This window comes from Scatophagus argus, chromosome 10 (genome assembly GCF_020382885.2).
Source record: "Scatophagus argus isolate fScaArg1 chromosome 10, fScaArg1.pri, whole genome shotgun sequence".
In the NCBI taxonomy this organism is placed as follows: domain Eukaryota; kingdom Metazoa; phylum Chordata; class Actinopteri; family Scatophagidae; genus Scatophagus; species Scatophagus argus.
Genome location: NC_058502.1, coordinates 19,971,095 through 19,978,759, shown reverse-complemented (window position 1 = coordinate 19,978,759; position 7,665 = coordinate 19,971,095).

The window sequence follows — 7,665 nt, the reverse complement described above, 5'->3', positions numbered from 1 at the left end:
GTAACGACTTCAGCAACCTGAGTACTGATGTACTTGAGTGATGGGAGAGCCAAACCCCCAGTCTCTGACTGTGTTTCCTCCATGGAATACATGTCGGGATCCTCAAAATATTCTTTCAACCTTCTGACTATATCCTCATTATCCACAGCTCCCCATGTGCACTGTGCACAGTGCAAATGAAGTGCCACTTACGCTTCCTTCCACAAGTTCTTCAAGGCTGACCGAAAGTCTTGCTCCATGGTCTCATTGAACTCCTCCCACAGCCGGATTTTTGCTTCCATGACTGCTTAGGCCACGCATCGTTTGGCCTGCCGGTAGCTGTCAACTGCCTCAGGAATGTTCTAAGACTTCCGAATGAATTTGTCTGTTCTGCAGTTCAGAGTCCTAGAATGGAATGGAATGTTACAACATTCTGAAATTGAAAGTCTTTCTTTGCATTTTCAACATTCTAGAATAGAATGCACAGTCTGGAATGGAATGTTATTACATTCTTGAATGACACTTTCATGATTCCGTAATTGAATCGTAGTGGCAGAATTCAATGTTCTGGAATAAAATGTTCCAACATTCTAAAATGGAACACTCGGTGAGGAATAGTATGTTGTGAAATTCCAGAATGGAATATTCCAGGGTTCTGTGATGGAATCATTCTGGAGTTATGGATTTTAATGCTCTGTCAAAGAATGGAATGTTCTAATCCAAAATGGTTCCGGTAATTGAAGTTGAGGTTTCTTTTCTGGATTGGAGTACTTCAACAATCTAGAATTTTTTGGTATAGAGTAGAATATTATAACTTTACAAAATGGAATGTTCCAGGATTCCAAAATGGACTGTTCCAGGATTCCAAAATGGACTGTTCCAAGATTTCTGAATGGATTCATCTTTCTTTGGCAATTCAGCGTTCTGGAATGGAATGGAATTTCCAACATTCTAGACAAACAGACTAAAAGTGATGGCTCTGTTTTGGAATGCAGTGCTCTGTCATTCTAGATTGGAATGCTGAAATTGAAATTTGTATCATTCTAGAATGACATGTTCCAGGATTACCAGAATAGGATCATCTGTTCTGGAATTAAAGGCTATGTTCTGGAATGTGGTATTCCAGAATAAAATGATCCAACATTTTGAAACTGAAGGCTTTGTTCTGGAATGTAATGACACACTTCCTCATTCTAGAATGGAATGTTGAGTCCGAAATGGAATGTTTTTACATTTTAGAAAGGAATTTTCCAACATTCTCTCCTGGAATCAAATGTTTCAACATTCTAAAAGTGAAGGTCCTGTTTTGGAATGTAATGCTCCAACATTCAAGATTAGGATACTCAATGTGAAATGGAATTTTGTAACATTCTAGAATGGATTCCAGAATAGAATCGTCTGGTCTGGAATTAAAATACTCTGTTTTGTAATGTGCTATTCCAGAATAGAATGTTCCAACATTCTGAAATTGAAGACTCTGTTGTGAATGTAATGGCACACTTCATCATTCTAGAATGGAATGCTCAGTCCAGAATGGAATGTTGTACTATTCTAGAATGAATTGTTTCCAGAATTCCGGAACTGAATCGGAAGTACAGGAATTCAGTGGTCTGTTCTGTAATTGTAATTGTTCTATTCCCGAATGAAATGTTCCAGGATTCCTGAATGAAATCATCAGTTCTGAAATTCAATTTTCTGCGCTTCAGTGGAATGTTCTATTCTGGAATGGAGTGTTCTTTTCATAAATGGAATATTTCAGCCTCCAGGTGCTCCCTTTCCCAGGCCTGGCTCCAGGGCAGGGCCCCGGTAACCCTCCTGACAGGGTACATTTGTCCTTGTTTTTTTTCTCTTAACCCTTTGACTGTCTGCTCAATCATTTGGTAGAGCACATTTTGAGTCACTGTATTTTGTTGGAAAATTGTTGAATTTAAATCAGAACCATCTCTACCTATCTATTTTTTTCTTATTATTAGTGATCAATAACATGAAAAATACAAAAAAATATATTTTTACATTGTTTTTTTCTTTTAGTGAACATCAGAGAGTTAAGGTCTTGTGAACTGCACTTTGTTTGGCCCCTCCCCCATGACCAGTTTGTCTTGGGAGACCCTACTAGGAGCAAACTGCCCCCAAGAACATAGCTCCTGGGATTATTAGGGTGCTAAAACCCCTCCAACTTCTACCACTTTGAAACATTAAGCTCACCTTCACGGCTGTCACAATCTCAGGATTCTGGAACCAGACCGTGACCGTGTTAAGATGAGAGGTTGGAGTTTGAGAGGATATACTGATTTGATCTTACTAAGAACTCAAGAACATGCTGTGGTTGTGACTTGACAATCACAAATTAGCCTACCCTAAAGCATTCCCTGCTTTATGGTCTATTTTACTCTAAATGCTGTATGTAAAACTAGCTATCGAGACCATAAACTCATTAAAAACCTGTTTACTGTGGTAATAAATAAAAAAATAGGTTAATTTTCTCATAAGCTTACTTACAATTGGACTTCTTTTTGAAACCAGTATATTGGTTTCTCTTTTTCATTTTTCAGACACAGAAGTTACTTGTACTTTTTGACTCATGATAGGAAAGTCAGACAAAGTCCTCCAATGGCCTACATATGTCAAGAAACTGGAACTGAAATGATACTATGAACTATCACTGGCGATCACTCACACAGATATTGGACAAATGACCAATACATAAAACAGGCTCGATGATGGGACCCCTTCTCTTTGCAATATACACCACCTCCTTGGGGCCTATAATCAACTCATATGGGTTCTCATACCACTGCTATGCTGATGACAGCCAACTACCTTTCGCTCCCACCAGGTGACTCCACTATTTCATCCTGAATCTGTGTGGCAGCGCGTCTGAACCCAAATGGGCTCATGCCACTCCATTACTCATCCAACTACACTTGTTACCCATGGTAGCCAGAATCAAATTCAAGTCACTAACGCTGGCCTACAGAGTAACTTCGGGGTCTGCACCCAGCTACATGAACACTCTCATTCTGGCTTACATCCCTTCTCGGGCTCTATGTTCAGCAAATGAACGTCGTCTGGCTCTGCCATCCCTTCACACAAGGCACTCCCAAGCCCGACTTTTCTCCCACGACATTTCACAGCGGTGGAACAGCCTACCAGCCACAGTAAGAGCAGTGACTTCTCTCTCTTCCTTTAAAAAGAACTTGAAAACTCATCTCTGCCAACTGCACCTGCTCTAATAACATCCCTAACCCTCTAACACCCCTTTACTCTTTCATGTTTTCCTGCTCTCCACTCCTGGTCTTCTACTTAAGCACTTCTGATTATGCTTTACCTCTTATTGCTGTAGTCTAATTCTATTGTACCGAAACTTGTCGTTACTCACTCTGTAAGTCGTTTTGGATAAAAGCATCGGCTAAGTGAAGCGTAATGTAATGTCATGTAATGTAATATAACGTTAGTTGGAACAAAAACTATGTCCTTGGAGAACAACAATGTAAAGGGCACTGTCACAGCAGAAAATTAATCAAAGTTAAGTATCTGTTTTTTCATCTGTAGAGGAGGGTAATTTTGAACAAACATTTGCTCAAGTTAAAACTTGAGTAAATATAAAACACTAACGATATTTATTTAGTAGATTTCAATGATTTCTTAAAGATGTTCTTACTGATATTTTTTTAGATGTGTTATGTGATGTGATATATCTTGTTTTATATGTTTTATTGTGTGTGGATCCCAGGAAAAATAGCTGCCACCTTAGAAGCAGCTAAGGAAGATCCACATAAATTAAGAATAAAGAACAAAAAAAAAAACTGTTCAACTTTGCAGACATCATTTTATAAGCGTTGAAGGAAGAGAAGAGGAGGGAGAGATTGTGGATGAAAGGAGGGATTGCACAGAGCAGGCTCCAGGCTTTGTTTGCCTTTTCTCCTTCTTTGTGGTGTATTTACTCTGCAACATTTACTGTAAGGGAGAGGTTAATGGGTTTGATTTCTCAAGACTGACACACTCACTCCAACATTTGCAAGGATTTGTTTTGGAACTCTTTCTCAGAAATGTTTGTAAGAAACTGTCTGCAGCTCTAACTCATTAGATCAGGAACAGGGTAAGAGGCACACAGAATGACAAATATTTTTCATGATTTAACTTTTTATTGACTTTTCAGAACAAATGTACAGACAGTGTGCAGATCCGTACAGTGCAAGCGAGTTTAAGTACAAGTAACATCCATCCATCCATTTTCTATACCGCTTATCCGTCAGGGTCGCGGGGGAGCTGGAGCCTATCCCAGCTGACTACGGGCGAGAGGCGGGGTACACCCTGGACTGGTCGCCAGTCAATCGCAGGGCCAACACACAAAGACAGAACCACACACTCTCACACTCACACCTAGGGGCAATTTAGAGTAACCAATTAACCTAATGTGCATGTTTTTGGTATTGTGGGAGGAAGCCGGAGTACCCGGAGAAAATCCACGCAGGCACAGGGAGAACATGCAAACTCCACATAGAAGGGCCCAGACCGGGATTCGAACCTGGGACCCTCTTGCTATGAGGCGACAGTGCTAACCACTGCACCACCGTGCCGCCCAGTACAAGTAACATTTTAAGAAAAACAGAACAAACCTGAGAGTAACAAGCAAAATCTAAAGAATGAGAACAATAAATAAATAATAATACAATTAATAATAAATAATAATCATACAATAATAATTATGAAATGAACAAATAGTGTAAAATTACAGATACTACGATGCACATTCTTGACAGTTAGGTTCATCACCAAACCATGTTACTTTACTTGTCTCTTCCTTGGACTTAAGTGAAAAGGTACATGCCATCATGATCAACACTTTCCGATCATTTCCAGATAAGGAGCCCATACCTTCAAAAAGAGATCTAAATTATCATTAACCTTATATATAAGTTGTTCAAAAGAAGCTATTTTGGTTAGCTCATCCCTCCATTCCTTAAAACTGATCTCTACTTCTGACTTCCAGTGTCTCAAGACTACCCTATTTCCTGTTGCGAGAACTAGTTTCACCCATGTGCACATTTGTGTGGATAGGCCGGATTTCCTCAGCAAGATACCCAAAATACACCCCTCCCTGAACTCTACCTTCAGTGCTTTATTGATACAGTGGATAACCACCACTCAGACGTTGTGCACCATCTCACATTCATAGAATATATGCACCAATGTGCCCCTTTCCTTCTTACATCTGGGAGTCCAATAGTTCCTATTCAATATTCTGAATGAAATAAGCTGTGTCTGCATGTCTCATGCTATAGTGTACCAGCACCTAATTGTTTCTTCCCAGACCTACCAGTCAATATGTGCCTTAAGGTCTTTTTCCCATGCTAGCTTAACCAATTTGTAATTTGGGGGTTAATGTTTCCTAAACATATCATAAAATCTGGATGTCCCTCCTCTAAGTTTCCAGCCTGATCGCCATAGCTCATGAATACAAGAGACGGGTGCAAATTTAACCTTCCTATCTGCTGTTGTAATACAGCTCCTTAACTGAAAGAACTTCCAAAAGCCTTTTCTGGGGATATCATATTTAGACATACATTGTTCAAAAGAGATCACATTTTTCCCATCAAACATATCTGTCAGTAACATTATCCATGCCTTCACCCAATTTTCCCACATGACCAATTTTTTGTTAATTTTCGCTGATGTATTATACCATATTGATGATCCCATGGTGTGGTAATAGTTCAAATGTTACGCCTGGTGGGCCCATCTCCAACTTTCTCTAGAAAATGCCAACACAGGGTTTCTGTAGGGTACATCACTTCCTGTCTGAGTGAGGAAAGCCTGTACTGAGAAGGGCTCTATCAACTCCTTCTCTGTTGCCACCATTTTACTTAGATAGCTGCTAATCATGGATAGAATATGAGGTACTGCAATTTCTGCATTACTTGACAGTAATAGGATGTCATCCGCATATAATAAAAGTTTATGTTCTTCTTGCACTGAGACAATGCCTTTAATAGACATGGTTAGGAACATGACATGGTTCCTAATTGGCAAGGCTAAGGGTTCTAAAGCCAAAGCGAAGATCAAGGAAGAAGGAGGGCAACCCTGTCGGGTCCCACTTGATAATCTAAAAGGATCAGAAATATTCTTGTTTGTAAGGGCAACTGCCTTTGAACTTCTATACAACAATTTCACCCATTTAATATATACATTACCTACATCAAGCCTCTCAAGAATTGCAAATAAATACTCCCATTCCAGTCTATCAAAAGCTTTCTCTGCGTTCAGAGAGAAAGCCACCACTGGTTCCACACTACTCCTTGTTTGCCATATCAAATGTAGCAGACTGCGCAAATTGCCAGACCCCCTTAACGAATCCCACCTGATCAGAGTGGATCAAGGTAGGGAGGCACACTTCTAGTCTTAATGCCAATATCTTGGCCAAAATCCTGGCATCCACGTTAATCAAGGATACTGGTCTCCCGCAATGCTGTGGGTCTTTTCCCTTCTTATGTATTAATGTTATTATTGCATTCTGCATATTCTCCAGTAGGCTTCCCCTCTGAAAGACAGCAGAAGTCTCTGGGCCAACAGGTCAGAAAAGGACTTATAAAATACTATGGGAAATCTGTCTACAATAACAAATATTAAAGATTTGCATATTGTTACATCCATGATGACATACTGGCAAACAACTCCTCACAGGAGGGATACCCAGAATTATAGTGTAGTGCATGGCATGAGAAACTGATCTCCTGTACAGTGTCTGGGTCTGTGATATGGGTCTGTATCTCTAATAATTTGAAACAAAAATATGGTGTAAAGTAATCAAAACTGACCTGGATTTAGCTTAATTTACTATTGGCACTCAATAGGCACACCGCTAAAAAAATATTGGTGAAAGGAGTTTAACATAAAAATGTTCATGCAGATGTCTTACAATGGCATCCACCATTGGTCATGTATCTCCTTCCACATGAAATCTGGAATTATATGTGGCATTTATTTTTGTTTTATGTATCATTATGGTCTTCCCATAGCTCCAAACAGATCCAATGTTTACATCTGCACTTTATATCGCATGAGTGATTTGCTAACTTTGTTAGCATTTCGTTGTTTCGACTGTCAAATGTTCACTCTAAAGGTTTCTACGTTTAACTCATACTACAGGTCAATACATTTTTTGCTTTTATTACATTATCTGATATTAAAATCAGCTGTTGCTCAAAGTCAATGCAGTGATGAGAACAAGTGAGCTGCGACTGAAAGCCGTTACAGTCAGGTTTTCTTTACCACTGACTGATGTAAAACAGTAACAAATAAACCCACGCTATATCAAGCTCGTTACAGGGGTGTTAGAGTTGGCTACACCCAGATTCTTCTGCTGAGTCACATATGTACAGTACATATGCACAAACACACATCTCTGATCCACACTCTGCAGGAATACAGTTTACTTCATGTCTCATCAGCTATCCAGTCGTTCCTTTCATTTAAAGAAGTTTATTCCTTTCCATAAAACCTTTCATGGTCATTGTTCTAAACACAAAGTATCTGGTAAGTCATAAAAGGAAGAACAGCAGCATTTCCAATAAGATAAGGCTATGAGGAAAAGAGAGAAAGTGAGGCAAAGAGATGTGGGATCAGAAAAAGAGCCACCATGGATGAAGGAGAGAAATGAGAGCGAGACTTGGCCGTACCAACCTG